The sequence below is a fragment of the Canis aureus genome, chromosome 18 (genome assembly GCF_053574225.1).
Source record: "Canis aureus isolate CA01 chromosome 18, VMU_Caureus_v.1.0, whole genome shotgun sequence".
NCBI classification, from domain to species: Eukaryota; Metazoa; Chordata; class Mammalia; order Carnivora; family Canidae; genus Canis; species Canis aureus.
This window is the reverse complement of record NC_135628.1, coordinates 17,728,485-17,747,011: the sequence shown is the minus strand read 5'-3', so window position 1 is coordinate 17,747,011 and position 18,527 is coordinate 17,728,485. Positions and strand designations below refer to the sequence as shown.

General features: G+C 43.6%; 1 long non-coding RNA gene across 2 annotated transcripts in view; it reads right to left on the bottom strand.

The window, feature by feature from the left end:
- Positions 1–623: 623 nt before the first annotated feature.
- Positions 624–18,527, bottom strand: part of LOC144288643 (uncharacterized) — a 32,618-nt gene continuing 14,714 nt past the window's right edge. For both annotated transcript variants that reach the window (XR_013356599.1, XR_013356600.1), the window contains 4 exons: positions 16,187–16,341; positions 15,909–16,094; positions 6,137–6,326; positions 624–1,508 (listed from right to left, as the gene is read on the bottom strand). This is a non-coding gene — a long non-coding RNA (uncharacterized LOC144288643). The remainder of the gene's footprint in view (positions 1,509–6,136; positions 6,327–15,908; positions 16,095–16,186; positions 16,342–18,527) is intronic.

Genomic DNA, 18,527 nt, shown 5'->3' with positions numbered 1-18,527 from the left:
GTCCTACACCGGGCTCCCTGCGAGGAACCTGCTTCTCCCTCTGCCTGTGTCTCTGCCTCACTCTCATCTGTATCTCTCATGAATAAATAAACAAATCTTTAAAAAAAATTAAAAATAGAATTACCATATGATCCAGTACTTCCACTACTAGATATTTACCCAGAGAAAAGGAAAATACTTATTCAAAAAGATATATAGGGCACCTGAGTGACTTAGTTGGTTAAACGTCTGCCTTTGGCTCAGGTCATGATCCCAGGGTCCTGGGATGGAACCCCGTATCAGACTCCCTGCTCAGCTGGTAGCCTGCTTCTCCTTCTGCCTGCTGCTTTCCCTGCTTGTGCTCTCTCTCTGTCAAATAAAATAAATCATAAAAAAAGGATATATACACCCCTACATTTACTGCAGCATTTACAACAGGCAAATATGGAAGCAACCCAAGTGTCCATTAATAGATGAATAAAGATATATATACACAGTAGAATATTATTATGTCATAAAAAGAATGAAATCTTGCTATTTGCAACAATATGGATGAACCTAAAGGCTATTTTTATTTATTTATTTATTTATTTATTTATTTATTTATTTATTCATTCATTCATTCATTCACAGAAACACAGAGAATGAGAGGCAGAGACACAGGCAGAGGGAGAAGCAGGCTCCATGCAGGGAGCCTGACATGGGACTCGATCCAGGGTCTCCAGGATCACGCCCTGGGCTGCAGGCGGCGCTAAACCGCTGCGCCACCGGGGCTGCCCCCTAAAGGGTATTATGCTAAGTGAAATAGGTCAGACAGAGAAAGACAAATATATATGATTTCACTCACATGTGGAATTTATGAAACAAAACAAAGAAAAAAGAGAAAAAAAAAACAGACAAATACAGAGAACAAACTGATGGTTGCCAGAGGGAAGGTAGATGGGGGATGGGTGAAATAGATAAAGGGGATTAAGAGAACACTTAATGTAATGAACACTGAATAAATTACAGAATTGCTGGATCACTGTATTGTACACCTGAAACTAATATAACATGTTATGTCAATTATACTTCAATTAAAAAAGACAATTAGTTTCTATAAGTCAATCAAAATAGAGGCACCTTTAATTTTAAGGTGTTTTATAATGCAATTTATAAATTCTCTCTGGAGGTAGGCAAAGATATACCAATCCATTTGTTTAGAAATTATTTATACCTTGTATTCATTAAGGTTCTCCAGAGAAACAAATCAATGGGATGTGTCCATATAGAGAGAGACTTATTCCAAGAAATTGGCTTGCACTACTACGGAGACTGGTAAGTCCAAATCTTCAATGTGGCCCAGAGGCTTGTGACCCAGGAGAGTGGATGGTGCACGTGAAGTCCAAAGACAGTCTGCTGGTGAATTCCTTCTTGCTCAGGGAGGCTGGTCTCTCTGTTCTCTTCAGGACTTCGAGTGAGTGGGTGAGGCCCATCCACATTTTGGAGGATAGTCCAGATTTAAATGTTCATTTCATTCCCAAACACCCCTTAAATGGACACAAAATTAACCATCACATATCTGTACATTGAAAATATCGAACTGTCAGGAAAGCTAGGTAACTATTGGAGGAATTGATGAGATAGGAGTTCCTTCATACCTTAACAGGGCTCATTTGCATGTATTTCTATTGAACTTCCCTATTACTTCGGGTAGAGAATGGAAGAAGAAAGAGCCTTGTACTCAGAACCTTTACAATTTCATGGGGTGGAAAAAAAAAATTTTATGGTGTGTCATGAAGCTCTAAGAAGCCAGAAGCAATTACTCCTACTCCATCTGCATTCCCAAAGCACACATTCAGTATATTTATACAATTGATATCAGCTAGAGTTCTTTATTTTCCAGGTCATGAAAAACCAATTTCAATTGTTTCTTTTTTATTTGTATACATTTCCCTCCTCTTTGATAGAAGATAATGCATGTTTGAATTAGATATAACCTATGGTGTTCACAAATGACAAAAAAAGTCTTGTGGCTGATTAATCTCCAATAATTAACAACCAAAAAAAGGTGTCTGATAGGACTCCTGGGATGCGGCTGTGAGTGGCCAGAATAATTTAGAAAAAAAAGAAAAACAATATAATCAGAGGATTCACATGTCTCAATTTCAGAACTTACTACAAAGCAAAGATGATGTGGTTACGGTGTAAAGAAAAACTTACAGATCAATAAAGTCAGAGTCCAGAAACAAACCCTTGTATTTGTAGTTAATTGATTTTCAACAAGGTTAGCAAGATAATTCAATGGGAGAAAGTATAGGTTTTTCAGTAAATGGTGTTGGAACAATTAGATATCCACATGCAAAAGAATGAAGCTGGACTCTTTTCTCATATCATATACAAAAATCACCTCAAAATGGTGATAGACCCTAAACAGGAGGGCTGAAACTGTAAAATTCTTAGATAGAAATAGTAAATCTTTATTACATTGAGTTAGGCAACTCTTCTTAAATGTGACATCAAAAGCACAAGTGAAAAAGAAAAACATAAATTAGCCTTCACCAAAATTAAAAGCTTTTGTGTTTCAAAAGACACCATGAAGGGACACCTGGGTGGTTCAGTGGTTAATGGTCTGCCTTTGGCTCGGGGCATGATCCTGGAGTCCTGGGATCGAGTCCCACATTGGGGTCCCTGCATGGAGCCTGTTTTTCCCTTTGCCTATGTCTCTGTCTCTCTCATGAATAAATAAATAAAATCTTAAAAAAAAAAGACACCATCAAAAAAGTGGGGAAAAAAAATCCACAGAATGGGAGAAACTACTTGCTAATCATATATCTGATCAAGATAAGTAGCCATCAGAGAAATGCCAAATACAATGAGATACAACTTCGTACCACTAAGATCGTCAAAAAGACAGTAATAAGTGTTGGGGAGGATATGATTGGAACCCTCATACACTACAGATGGAAATGTAAATGGTGCAGCCGCTTTGGAAAACAGTTTGGCAGTTCCTCAAAAAAGTTAAACATAGAGTTACCATATGACCCAGCAATTCCACTCCTTGGAATATTCCCAAGAGAAATGAAAACACGTGTCTACACAAAAATTTATATACAAATGTTCATAGAATCATTATTCATAATAGCCCCAAAGTGGAAACAACTCAAATGCTTATCAACTGATGAATGAATAAACAAAATGTGTTATATCCATACAATGGAATATCATTTGGTTTTAAAAAGAAATAAAGTACTGGTATGGGTTACAATATGGATGAACTCTGAACACATTATGCTAAGTGAAAGAAGCCAGTCACAAAATACCACATATTGTATGATTCCATTTATATGAAATATAATACCCAGAATAGGCAAATCTATATATAGAGAAAATAGATTAGTAGTTGCCTAGGGCTTGGGGTAGGGGTAGGGGCATAGCTGTTAGGGAGAAAAGGGAGTGACTGCTAATAAGTATGGGTTTCTCTTTGGGGTGAGAATACATGTTCTAAAAGTGTGGTGATGGCTGCATAACTCTGTGGCTATACTAAAACCTACTATATTTATGCTTTAAATTAATGAATTTCATGGTATGTGAATTACCTCTCAATAAAGCTGCTTAAAAAGATTTCCACAAATATATGGGGTACCTAGGTGGCTCAGTCAGTTAAGTGTCTCAGGATTGTGAGTTCAAGCCCTGTGTTGGGCTCCACTCTGGACAGAAAGTCTACTTAAAAAATTTTTGGGGGGGATCCCTGGGTGGCTCAGTGGTTTAGTGCCTGCCTTCGGCCCAGGGCATGATCCTGGAGACCCGGATCGAGTCCCATATCGGGCTCCCTGCATGGAGCCTGCTTCTCCCTCTGCCTGTGTCTCTGCCTCTCTCTCTGTATCTCTCATGAATAAATAAATAAAAATCTTAAAAATTTTTTTTTAAATTTCTACAAATACAAAAGAAATATAATTATTAACAAACTGCTAAAAAATATTTCCTTCCTTTGCAAGGAAGGATAAGGCTTTGTTCATTTATAGATACTCAGAGAACTGGCAAAAGTAAATATAGGGCATAAGACAAAGAACACAAAGGGTTCTATTAATAGTCAAAAAATATAATAAATCAACAGTGTTGGATATGACATAACTGAATTTTCAGCTTTATAGTTGAGGGTGGCAAGTGCTTGATAAAACCCATTGTCTTGTGATCTCAAGGCATACATACAGGTTTCCCAAATATTAGAATCTTCAGGAAAAACAGGAACAACAACAACAACAAAATCCAAAGAGATACGGGGCTCCCAGTTGTTTGCCACTTGACAGAGATCAGAGATAATCAAGGCTTAACTACTGGCTTTTCTTCCACCAATGGGGGAAAGGAAAAAGGGGGCAGCTACTGTGGATCTAGCACTACTCAGAGACCAGTTTTAGCATCCAGGAGTCATAAATCTTAATGGTCACCCAAAGAGATCCCCCAGAGGGGCCGAAGGACAATTCAGAATTCAAGGTGTCCAGAAGAGATGCCACATATAGGCTCCAACATGGGAACTAAGGTGGACTGATCTCAATGTAGATTCCAGAAATAACTATCAAAGAATAATTCAGAGACACTCATCACAGCTGATATTTACTCATATATGCGGGAGACCAATCGAGCACAGACCATTAGAGAATAAAGGCAGGGCAGAGTTATCAAAGCAAACTCCACACAGGAGGTAGTACAGCGAGACTTCCCTTTGTGCCTGTTGGCAAGCTGCCTGCCTGAAACTACCAAGGAGAGCAGTTTGCACCGCAGGAGCAGAAGAGAATTTCAGTGATTTACAGACTTTCAGAGAAACCTTGTGATTTCGGCTATGGAGTGTATGTGGTGTGCTCTCCTCTCTGTAATGGCCACTGGTGCCCCTTCCCCGGGCATGCCCGTCATAAACCAGCACTGAACCTCTCAATTATAATTCCTTATCACGAATCCAGTAGTCTAAAATAAGAGCCTAGCACCCTCAATTCTTCTGTTTCACTCCCTCTGACATAGGAAACAAAGGCAGAAGGAAAGGTAGATAAAGTTAAATGTCCTTATAACCTGCAGCCCATTGACAAACACTTGAGGCAAGCAGAGGGTAACATTCCTCCAGGATGCTCCCGACTATCTTTTTTTTTTTTTTAAGATTGTATTTATTCATTCATGAGAGACAAAGAGAGAAGCAGAGGGGATCCCTGGGTGGCTCAGCGGTTTAGCACCTGCCATTGGCTCAGGGCATGATCCTGGAGTCCCGGGATTGTGTCCGCATCGGGGTCCCCGCATGGAGCCTGCTTCTTCCTCTGCCTGTGTCTCTGCCTCTCTCTCTCTCAAGAATAAATATATAAATAAAATAAGAAAGAGAGAGAGAGAGAGAGAGAGAGGCAGAGACACAGGCAGAAAGAGAAGCAGGCTCCCAGCAGGGAGCCTGATGTGGGACTCAATCCTGGGACTCTGAGATCACACCCTGAGCTGAAGGCAAATGCTTCAGCTCCCCCAACTCCTAAGTATATCATCAGCCAACCATGCCTCACAACTCCAGTGTAGCAGCTCTTTCTGCCCATGAGTCCTGCCCCTGTGCTTTAATAAAATCACCTTTTTTGCACAAAAGACATCACAAGAATTCTTTCTTGGCCATCAGCTCTGGACCTCACCAACATTCCAAAACTACATCCCCTTCCCAAGTCCCACTAATTCTGCTTCCTTAATACATCTTAAGCCCACTCTTCCTTTCTACCCTCATCATTTGTCCTACTTCAGGTCCGTACAATCTGCAGTCTCTTAACTGGGCATCCCCATCCATCTGCCACATGGATGCCAAAATTATAAGAAAACACAGATGTTTGACATTCCTCTGCTTAGCAGCCTGCATAGACTCTACGTTGCCACTAGAATGAAATCCAAATGCCTATAGAAATGGCAAACAAGGTCCTTCACAACCTTGTCCCTGTGGAGATGGGCAGCTCCATCTCCACCAGCCCTCCACCTGTCTGCCATCCACATTCCCAAACCTCTCCCTCTACCTGGATGTCTCACCCCTTCTCTGCAAGGAGAATCTCCTGTCATCCTTCCAACATTAGCTCTTCTGTGAAGCCTGATTTGCCTATCAAAGCAAGTCACCTCCTTTTTTGCGTTCCCAAGGTACTTGGGACTTCCCAGTCCTTTACTTAGCACTTACCACATTGTATTTAACTATTTGGTTGCTCTTCTCACTGCCTGAGGTGGTGCCTGTCTGGTCTTTGTGTCCTCCAGCACCTGTCTTCTGCTTTGGAAGGAAAAAGCTTCTCTGTACAGACTGGGAGAATGAAGGTGTTCATCTGTCACAGAGACACAGATCAGCTAGTGTCTTTGTAATGCCTATAACAGCCCTGCAGGTGATAAAACAGAGAGAGCTTGCAGTCTGGTGAAGGTTAAGGGAAGTTAATATGAATACAACAAACCATACAGCAATCATAAGCCCTATGAGAATCATAACCAAATCTTACGGGGTCAGGTGGGAGAGGATGATTCTCAGAGACGCTTAAAAAAAAAGATTTTATTTATTTGACAGAGAAAGGGAGAGAGCAAGCATAAGCAGGGGGGGAGTGGCAGACAGAGAGAGAAGCAGGCTCCCCACTGAGCACAGAGCCTGATGTGTGGCTCAGTCCCAGGACCCTGGGATTGTGACCTGAGCCAAAGGCAGACAATTAACCAACCTAGCCAGCCAAGGGTCCCCTCAGAGACCTTCAGAAATCTGAAGATTTCTAGCTAGAGCTTGGGGCCAACTGAATGTGGGAGAAGGGAAGCAAAGAAGCTGTTTACAAGTCTGATGCTAGGACATATTGACTGGTTTACGTCACTTTCAATGGCAAACTCTGAAATAAAAACTCAGGGATATTAGGGATTTTATCAAAGAATTGCACTCTCTAGGAATACCCTTATTTTAGACAACATAACTGGAGTGCTTCCTTCTACTGTCAAGGTGACCTTCTTCTTCTACATTTGGGAAAGGGCTGTCACTGTGACTTCTGAGCTGGCTCACACTGTGGACGTGGCTTCCCTGTTGTTACCTGCCACTCCTTGCTTTCCATCCTGGTAGTAGCCACACCTGGAACTTCTGGACCACTATCCCCTTTGATCTGATACTGCCATTGCCACTTTGGCCTGAGCAGAGGGGGAGCAAAGAAAGCTGCACTGCCCTCGGTTGCCCAGCTTTTGTATTTCTGCAATCCACCATCACTGGACTATCGGGCTGAAGCACCTCAAGGTTTGGTAGTGAGAGACTAAATATACGAATGGACAATGGCCAGGTCACATATGCAAGAGAACTCTAACCTACACCCTGCAGCAACCATCCCAGGCAGCCACTCTACTCTCTGTAAGTCAGACTTGTAGGAAGTCAGACCTCTGTCTCTACCACCCAGTCCAGGAAGTCAAGCAAGAACTGCTGTAACCATTAGACCCAAATGGTCAGCACTTTATTTATAACTGTCAGCCTCCTTAATTCTTGCCCCTAATGTAAAGCAAATATACGTTCCTGACCAGTCACGTAAAAAACCCCACTTCTAGTTAGGCAGCCTATAGCTTGCACCTGCCAACAGCCTCCAACAGGAGCATGGACATGGCCTTCCCTTCTTTCCATGATAAAGCTTTCCTATTCCTCTGTCTGCTTCTGAGCCTGCCAAAATGTGTGATGCTGGCTGACTCCTTTGCTATAGCTAGCCCTGAATAAATAATCTCTTTTGGTTGGTCCTTGTTGATTTTCACAGAAGAAAAAGTAGATGCTAACTATTGTTCCTAGGATTGAAAGGGGGAAAATGTTAAATACAATATAAGAGTCCTCTGGAGGGCATAAGGAGCTCCAGCCTCACTTTCGGTTTCTCAAACTTAACCCTCTTCGGTTCTGTAGGCTGCCCAGGGAAGCTTACACAGGCTGTTGTTGCTCTAGTATCTGTACCTTTACCCTGAGTGACACAGTGGAAGATGGTAAATAAAGCTGATGGTGAGTTTCGTTTAGAATCCTGTGGCCAAAGAGCTCCAGCAAAGGAGCCCAGGATGGGCATTGCTCCGAGTCCCTCAGACCCTGTGAGCTCTCTTCCTCAGGGCCAGGTGACATCACAGGGCCCCCTTTCCCCTGGGATTCCCCAGCCCCTCTAAGGGTGACTCTTGGCCAGAAGCCCACATATGCAGCTCGCATGATAAACACTGCTCAGAGACAGTAGAGTAGGGATCCATGTCAATGAAAAACACTTTCCTACAGCAGTACCAATGGCAATAACATCCTCTTCCTTCTGCCTTATTATGCAGAGAAGTTTTACTTCCACTTTTCTCCTCCTCCACCCTGCCCCAGGTTGTCCCTCCCACGACAGAGTCCTTGTTGGCTTCCTTCTGGACAGCTGAGCCTCTCACTCTGGATACCCTCGCTGACCACATGAAGAATTTGCAGGAGCCTGCGAAGTTGTTTTCCTTTTCCAGTTAGTTCATGTTCTTAGGCCCAGCCGGATCTTCCCACCAGGCCAGGTTAAGAAGAAAGGAAGATAGTAAGATTTGTTCCCCAGTATCCAGAGCACGCCTAGGGGTGGGGCAGGAGGAAGACTGAGTTTCTCTTGTCTAATGTGTGTACAAAGGTATAACGTGAACTATTTAAACATTCCTGCTTTAAAAATGTGCTTAAATTGTAATGTACAGATAAAATTTACCATCCTAATCATTTTTAGGTATGGCGTTAAGACATTGCTGTGCAACCCATCTTTAGAATTCTGTTCACCTTACAAAACAAAACTGATGCCCTAGACCTGTTGAACAATTCTCCTGTTCTCCCCTCCCCCAGCCCCTGGCCACCACCCTTCTATTTTGTCCCTATGAATTTGGCTATGTAAGTCCGTCATGTAAGTGGAGTCATAGAGTATTTATCTTTTTTGTGGCTGGCTTGTGTCACTCAGCATGAGGTCCTCATGGTTCATCCATGTTGTAGTGTGTGTCAGACTCTCCCTCTTTTTCAAGGTTGAGTAGTATTCCATTCACGCACACATCACACTCTGTTTATCCACCCACTTGTCAGTGGAAACTACCTTTTGGCTATAGTGAAAAATGCTGCTCTGAAATATTGATGTTGCTTTTCTCTATTCCCTTGTTCTTGACTCTGCTCTGGCCAGAGATACTGACAATACCCCAAGTGGTGTTATTAGGATGAAATAAATCGATGCTCAATTTTTAAATTGAACTATTTTGCTTCTGAAATCCACTTTGAAAGGAAGGTCTAAGGATAACGGAGCCCCAAGTTTATGCCAAAACAACAGATTTTGATAGAAAACAGAGCAGAGCTTCTCGGCTCTGGCTGTATTGGGGAGATTCGAAAAAATACCCAGGCCTACATCCCTGAGAGTCTGAAATAATTGATCTGGGCCTGCTGGAATCTCCTGAGAGCTTTTAAACAGTACCAATGCCCGGGCTGCACCAGAGACCCATTAAGTTAGAACTTCTGGCGGCGGGGCCCAGACACTGATGTATTTTAAAGGTTCCCCAGGTAAGTTGATTGCTCACTGGGACTGTCAACCACTGACAGAGCCCACACCTCCACCCTCAGAGGGACTAAGTATGGGCTACCTGAACTAAGATGGAACACAGAGAGGGCTGGAGCATAAGCTTACATAAAGGGTGGAGACCTCGGTGGGGTCCAGGTGGAGGGGAGCCATCCCTTGAACCTGTTCGCATCTCTGTTGAACAGTCCTTTTATTAAATTCTCTTCAGTTACCTTGTTTGAGTCACCTTTTCCTGCCAGATCCTGACTTATGTAGTGTCCTCACCTAGATAAGGTTGTTAGGTTAAGTTCCTAGTTGCAAAAATCAGAGATGGTCAGTTTGCCATGAGCAGATGCTCTAAGGTTACGCCTTTACAAGACCTTTGTGAGACTGGCTAATGTCACTTAGCATGATGTTCCTAAGGCTCATCCTCATAATAGCAAGTGACAGGATTTTCTTTCTTTCTAAGGCTGAATAATATTCCATTGTATGTATTCACATATTTTATTTTTTTAAAGATTTTATTTATTTATTTATGAGAGACACACAAAGAGAGAGGCAGAGACATAGGTAGAGGGAGAAGCAGGCTCCCCATGGGGAGCCGGGTGTGGGACTTGATCCTGGACCCCGGGATCCTGGACCCCGGGATCGTGCCCTGAGTCGAAGGCAGACACTCAATTGCCGAGCCACCCAGGTGTCCCTGTATTCACATATTTTAAATGTGAAATTTAAATTCAATGAAATGAGAAAAATCTTAAGTGCATATCCATGAACGTTTTGACAAACGTACATTCCCGCATCATCCCCAAATGTTCCAGTATTCCTTCTCAGCAAATCTTTACCCTCACCCTTCCTCCTAGAGGGAGCCACCATTCTTCTGCTTTTCTGCCATAGATTAAATTTGCTTTTTCCAGAACTTCATTTAAACCCAATAATCTTTAAATGTTTTCTTTCATTAGATGTGTGGCAGTGTGGAAAGCAAAAAAGATGCAAAATGCTAAACAAGAAGCCCCTGCTAACTGACTATCAATGAGAAATTCAATTGAAAAGGAAAGAATGAGGCTCCTCATTCTAGATTTAATTTAAATCGATAGGAGATCTGACTAGGTCATCCAAGTTCAATTTAAACACAACTTTCTTTCTTTTTTTTTTTTTTTTCAAAATCTTCCTTAAGAATGTTAGTTATCTTTTTCAGTGTCATTTCAATGACTCACATGATCATCCAGAGACAGTAATTTTCATACTGTGCTCCTTTGGAGCCCCTAGGACTTTCAATTTTATTTCATTTTATTTTAAAGATTTTACTTATTTATTCATGAGAGACACACAGAGAGGCAGAGACATAGGCAGAGGGAGAAGCAGGCTCCTTGTGGGGAGCCCAATACTTTTTTATTTACTTTAAATTAAAAAAAATTTCTATACCCAACATGGGGCTCACACTCACAACCCCCAAGATCACGAGTTGCATGCTGGGCAGCCGGGGTGGCTCAGCGGTTTAGCGCTGCCTTCAGCCCAAGGCATGATCCTGGAGACCTGGGGTCGAGTCCTGCGTCAGGCTTCCTGCATGGACCCTGCTTCTCCCTCTGCCTGTGTCTCTGCCTCTCTTTCTCCCTGTGTGGCTTGTGAATAAATAAATAAAATCTTAGGAAAAAAAAAAAAAGTTGCATGCTCTACCAGCTGTGCCAGCCTGGAGTCCCCAGATGGCACTTTTTGATCACTTACTCTGTGCCCTATTCTTGATGTTAGATGCTGGCCAACCAACTCCTGAAAATGACCTAGTAGATCTACTTAGTATTTAAGGTGTGTGAACATCAGAGGTAATTTCATTAGAATAAAGTATAGAAGAAAATATTTTTTTATGATTATATATAGGAAAATATATAGAATCTGAGTTTCTTCATCCCTTTATCTGGAAATGGAGAGAATTAGGGGGTGACATTAGCAGTTATAACTCTTGTCCCTAACTGCTAATGCAAGACTTTCAACTTCTTGTAAAGTTCTCTCCATGTATTTCTTCTCCTCCCAGGGAGTGTTTCAGGGTTGGTCTTGCTGGACACAGTGTCCTATGTCATCAATTCCACCAGGTGGCAGCACTATACTAGCAGGCACAGCCTTTTTGGTATGTTGCCTTGCTCCCACAGGGTGACAAATCTTCTTTGCCCCTTGCATTACTTGTAGAGTTCCCAAAGAGACCAAGATTTTCTGTTTTGTTTTGTTTTGATTTTTAGACAGTACAGCTAGTTCAGCCCTTCTCTCTCCATAGGAATTGGGCATTCGTCCTCTGAAAGTCAGATCTGAGTTGCAGCCAGGGGGCTGTATTCAGAACTGCCTTGCCCCTCTGATGACAAAGCCTTGGCTGTGGGGTTCTTCTGGTCCCTGGGCTGCTTGAGAGCTTGAGAATAAACAAGATAAGCCTTGGATTAATTCTGCCTCTGCCATGTAATTTTGAGCTGATTAATCTCAAAACTTGTTTCCTCGTATGTAAAATGAGGATGACGATGGTACCCACTTCATAGGGCTAATGATGAAATGGGAGTCTGGAACATGGAATGCATTTAATCAATGTCAGTGTTTATTATAACCACATATACCTACAGAAAACATTAACAGTGATTATTTCTGCTGGTGGCATTAGAGACAATTTTAAATCTCTGTTTCCCAAATTCTCTTCAATAAGCATATAATATATGAAGTAAATAGATTGCCGATCCCAGTTCCTGATGACTCCTCAGAAACAAAGACTTTTTCCACTGCTCAATGAGTTCTGGGCCTACGTCTTATCTATTTTGGTACCATTAGTATGAAGTACATCATTTGGCACCCAGTAGGTAGTCGATATTCATTTCCTGAACAAAAAATCTCAATGGTAATTGCTTCGGGTTTTAATTTGACTGTGTAATGCAACATCTTTTTCTTCTCCATGAATTCCTTTTTCTTATTTAGGTCCAATTTCTAATCCTTTTATTGATTTAATTGAATTTTCCCCAAATTTAGTCCTCTCCTAATCCTTCCCATCAGAATTCCTCTTAGACTGCTGAGTTGAGTTTAGGCAGGTTTTCAGCAAGCATTTCATCTGAGCTCCGCAGTGTAACTCATACCAGTAGGTGATATGGATGGGGCTGAGTTGAGATCAAATCTTTTTAATAACTAAATGAAGACCCCAAAGCCACGGTAACCTATTACATAAAGATTACAAAAGGAAACGGACATTTCCAAAGGAATACCACATTTTAATTTGAAACCCATAGCGAAATGAGTGGTTGGTTGGTTTTTACCCAGGGTAAAGAGTATAGGGTTCTTGACAATTAAGTATGGCCATTGCTATCATTTGGTTCCTTTGATCTTAACTGAATAAATGAAATGGTCAGGTAATCTCTAAGGAGCACAGGCTCAAGCATGATACTGCACTGGTGTTTCTTCTATAAAAGCAAAAATGAAAAAGATGACATTAGTCCTTGGCAGCTGGTGTATTTTAGTTATTTTCTCACATTATTGATAAGATTCTCTCTCCAGGACTTTGAATGTGAAGGGTAGTCCAAAGAGGATTTCTAGCTGAGCCACCTGAGGTAGGGCCCCATCTATAGAGTTGGATACTCAATTCCTCCTTTGATCTTGTGATCTACAATAGATTCTTCTTTGATTAAGATGTTCAAAGACTGGGATGCCTGGGTGGCTTAGTCTGTTAAGCATCTGCCTTTGGCTTAAGTCATGATCCCAGGGTCCTGGAATCCAGCACTGCCTCAGGTTCCCCACTTGGAGCATGCCTCTCCCTCTCCTTCCTGCTTTTGTGCTCTCTCTCTCTCAAATAAATAAAATCTTAAAAAAAAAAAAAAAGAGATGTTCAAATATTTAGACTCCTAAATAGGTCTTCAAAAGTTCTAGGCCAAGCTTGGGTCCAGGGCCAGAAGGTGTCCAGGGGTGGCAAGACGTGGGAAGGGCGGTCTTATTGTTGACAGCTATACTGGAAACGTGGAGAAGGTGGAAGGAGAAAGAAAAGCTTGGGTGCTTGCACATGTTGGTCAGCTGGCTTCTGTCCTCTAGAACTTAAGATTTCAGTTAACATGATTCCAAAGCAGGACTGTGTTCCTCTCAGCCTATGTTCCTGAGCTCCTGATCCTGGCAGGAGAGGGGGGAAGCTCTTGCCCTCTCTGATGCTGTGGCCTCTCTCACATGAGCATCTGGCCCCAAAGCTGAAGACCTCTGTTTTCTGTTGCCTGCAGTAACTCTGTCCAGACTGCTACAAACCTGGTCCTTGGGAGGCTGACTGCAGACACTCTATCTTCCCAACCTCTCTCTGCCCCCAGGCACTGGGACTTAAACTTCTCTCATCATCCAGGTAACAAACAAATAAATAAATGAAAACCAAATCATGCAAATCTCCTTGGCAGAGGCCAGCATCTCTGGGTTGCCAAACTTGCCCAGACATGCCTAAGCTGAGAAGTGAAGGTTGATCGAGCTCATATGTAAACCCTGGGTCATCAGGAAAATTCTGGCTAATGAGGAGCATTGCTCTGACCCCATCTCACATGACTCTCCCTCAGCATACTGGTTCAGGAAAAACTCTACTTGTCCAAAGATGAATCATCAGAAGGAAAATGCAAAGGATCTTTCCAAGCACAGGAAAGGGATGGGAAACACAAGTGACAGGTGTGGAACCCTTACCAGGAAAATGCTGCCACGGAGCAGACAAAAGTTTCAACCAAATGCTTGCCGGACGTTTAAAAAACATGAAGGGATTTGCCGTTAAGAAGAAAGAGTACAGGGGCAGCCCGGGTGGCGCAGCGGTTTAGCGCCGCCTACAGCCCAGGGCGTGATCCTGGAGTCCTGGGATCAAGTCCCATGTCGGGCTCCCTGCATGGAGCCTGCTTCTCCCTCTGCCTGTGTCTCTGCCTCTCATTCTCTCTCTGTGTTTCTATGAATAAATAAATAAAATCTTTAAAAAAAAGAAGAAGAAGAAAGAGTACAGGGAAAAGATGGTAAGATATCAGGAGGTGAAACATGAACTCAGGAAAAGAGTGGAAAAAGAAAATAAAGAAAAATGGAAAATAGCCCAAGGGAGAAAAAAAACATTGTTGAAAATATTAAGGACATAGAAGGCAAGAATGACAAACATTCCACAAAATAAAATGGAAATAAGAGAGTTTAGGGCAGCCCAGGTGGCTCAGCAGTTTAGCACCACCTACAGCTCAGGGTGTGATCCTGGAGACCCGGGATCAAGTCCCACGTCAGGCTCCCTGCATGGAGCCTGCTTCTCCCTCTGCCTGTGTCTCTGCCCCTGTCTCTGTCTCTCTCTTGATTAAATAAATAAAACCTTAAAAAAAAAAAAGAGAGAGAGAGTTTAAAAGAATGAAATAGGCAAAGAAGCCCAGTGACTATTAATTTACTGAGCACATGTGAGAGGCCAGGCACTGTTCTAGGCACTAAGAACACAGCTCCATAAGCCACATGTGCCCTTATAGCCCTTGAAACAAAACTGCATTTTGTTTTCAGCTTTCCATACTGCCTATGGTTAATAATGCAAAGGCCAGGGATCCCTGGGTGGCGCAGCGGTTTGGCGCCTGCCTTTGGCCCAGGGCGTGATCCTGGAGACCCGGGATCGAGTCCCACGTCGGGCTCCCAGTGCATGGAGCCTGCTTCTCCCTCTGCCTGTGTCTCTGCGCCTCTCTCTCTCTCTCTGTGACTATCATAAATAAAAAAAAAAAATAATGCAAAGGCCACCCAAGAGATGGTCCATTGTTACCATATGCCATGGTCCTGCCATGCTCTCTCATCTGCAGGCATGTGGTATTATCCAGCATTGGAATAGTCTCCTCCAAACTTAACTTACAGACATCTAACTTTACCCCTATCTCCTTCTCTCATTGAGGTTACTGTTATGGAACTGTGTTCCCCCCTAAATTTACAGGTGGAAGCCCTAGCTCCCAATGTGATTGTATTAAGAGAGAGGGCCTTTAGAAGTATAATTAAGGTCATAAGGGTGGGGTCCTGATCCAGTAGAACTGGTGTCCTTACAAAAAGAGGAAAAGACACCGGATCATGGATAATACCAAAGGCCATGTGAGCACATGATGAGAGGGTAGTCCCCTGCAAGCCAGGGAGAGGGCTCTTACCAGAACATGAATTTGCCAGCACCTCAATCATGGGCTTCCAGCCTCGGGAAGGATGAGAAAGTACATGTCTATTGTTTAAGGCACCCAGGCTGTGGTATTTTGTTATGGCAGCTCAAGCTAACAGTCACTCAATGTGCCAGGTCTAGCATGGGATCATCTCTCCTTGGTGCTTCCCAAGTAATGACAAGAGGGGGTGGTGAGTCATATAAGCCTATTTTGAAAATTTGGGATTCTACTCTGACCATTCCTGGTCATGATGCTTTTTTTTTTCCCCTCTACAAGCTAAAAAGGGACCCCAAAATGGACTGAGAGGACACAAACTTAATTCTATTTCAGCTACCTGGATTTTCCCTTTGGCTTGAGATGGTCCTGGATCACAAAGATGAATGACTCTTGGTTAAGAGCCCTGCTCCTGCAGTGACCCATACATCTCTTTAGTAGGTTTCTGTACATGATGCAAAAACGTCCTTGTCATCCTTGCACTTGTCCCTTCTGGACAGAAGGTCTGGATGCACGGTAGGGATGACTGAAAGATGAAGGTACAGGTACTAGAATGGGTTGTACTGATTCTGTGGGGTAGAGGGACGGCAGTAACCCCAGCACCCGGGGAGGACATACCTTGGATCCTGCAGGTGCTGAGCTGTGAGGACAGAGGTGCAACTGCTGTGTTCCTTGTCCGCTAAGCTGGGAGCAGTCACAAGGTCTGCCTGGGCCAGGGGGCCTCTACTGCTACCACCTGCCCTTCTGTGGGCTTTGTCATCCCTGTCTGCACACTATGGAAATAGGAAAATTCACAAGGTCATGGCCGTTTCTCGAGTATTCCTCTGTGCCAGGTACTCTGATAGCATCCCCAAACATACCTCTGAACACTACTCAAACACCCGACTGGGACAACCTCATGTCTACCCAACTGATACAAATTCACCTGCTTCTCCTGATGCCCAGGTGGCCTTGGGTGAAGCTGTGTATTGCAATCAGAGACCTGTTCACATTCCTTAACCAAACCGATGCAACCATGATCCAAATCAAATTCAACAGCAACCTGGAGTGACCTGTGCTCTCTGAAACTGCACCTGTGTGTGGGAGGGAGAAGGGCCACAGAATGTCTCCCCAGGGGTGTCTGAGTCTCAGCAGGGGGGAAGCCCTTCCCAAGTTGGTTTCTTCCTTGGGCCTTGACCAACTGTGACTGACTCAAATTCAAGTCAAGCTCAGCTCTTCGGAGAAGCCCAGCAGGTCAGTTCCTGGGTCCCAGGGAGGAGGAGCTGCTTGGGCAACACTGGGTCCATCCCTTCTCTGGATTCCTTTTTTTTTTTTTTTTTTTAATTTTTTTTATTTATTTATGATAGTCATAGTCACAGAGAGAGAGAGAGAGGCAGAGACACAGGCAGAGGGAGAAGCAGGCTCCATGCACCGGGAGCCCGACGTGGGATTCGATCCCGGGTCTCCAGGATCGCGCCCTGGGCCAAAGGCAGGCGCCAAACCGCTGCGCCACCCAGGGATCCCTGGATTCCTTAGTATACAGTTGGCTGTGCATCTCCATCTCCTCTGCCAGCCTCTGTACTCCCTTCAAGTGGGGGCTTCAGTTTATGCATCTTCGCATTCCAACCACTCAACCCATGGCCTGGCCTTGAAAGGAGCATAGCTGCACACTAATGGATCAGCACCTGCAGGGGTGCACTTGCCAATTCTCCTGTTACAGGAGAATGAGATCTGGTTGCCATGGTGCTGAGAGAGAGATTTCTCCACCTGCTGTTTTCAGGAGGAACAAATCACAGTGAGCTGAATGCATTTTGGCATCTGGCCAGCAGGACAGATGCTGGGCCCACCCTGAGATGGCAGAGACACCTTTCCAGCTAAACAGACCTTTTCACCCTTTTTTTCCATGCAGGTAAACTGTGGAGCAACAACAAAGACTCTCCTTTCATCTGTCCCTGGAAGATGTAAAGGGCTCCTTTTTGCCCAGATCCCCCTCTGCTCTCACACTAGTTTCCTCCCCTCCCCTTTGGCCCCTTACACTGTACTTTCTATCTCCTTGTCTGCTAACCTCAGACCGAGGCTTCCGAAGTACAGCCCATGGACCAAATCCTCAGAGGGCCTCTTTCTCCGAAGGCCTTTGATGGATGGGGTAAGGTGTACCTACATTATGGAGGTTCACTTGACCAATCTGATTTAAATGTTGCTCTTATATAAAAACTCCTTTACAGCAACATCCAGATCTGTTTGACCCAATATCTGAATACCATGGCCTAGCCAAGCTGACACATGAAATTAACCATCACATCGAATGACCCAGTTCTTGTCAATGAGATGTCAGAAGTTGTTGCACATGGCTGCCGGGAAGGCTACCAATATGCTGGGCTGTTCCATGTTCTTTGAGCTTCTTTTTAGGTGGTAGAAAAATAGAGCACTTATTGTTCTGTATCTGTTTTTCACGTCTCTAGGACTTACGGTCAAAGGCAAGTCCTAACTAACATACCTGATGCCTTCTTAGCGCAGCAGGCAGCGCATCAGTCTCATAACCTAACTCGTACACTGGCCTTTGCTTCTTGGCCATTCAGAGCAATTTCATTCTTGAGCTTCATCTCTAGGCTCCTGCTGACTCTGTGAGTCCTCCTGCTGTTGCCCTAATACATGTCCTGCCACTGGGGCAAGCCTGACCTGAATGGGATCCTATTTGTATCCAAGGACTCTTCCTGGTAGAAGGTATGTGCTAGGTGGGAGGGACTGAGGAAATTAGAGGTGTGGTGGGGAAAGTGAGATGAAAGAAAATGTTCCAGGTAGGAGTATATGCAGAGGCCAAAGGTGAACGACCACTCCTCTTGTAAGTTAGTAAGACTGGATCATATGATGTGTGTGGAGTGAGGCTGGGACACAGGCCCTAGTGACACTGAGCTTTATCCTGAAAACATGGGGGTGGGTGGGTAGGTGTTGTGTGTATGTGTGAAGACAGGGAAACTTA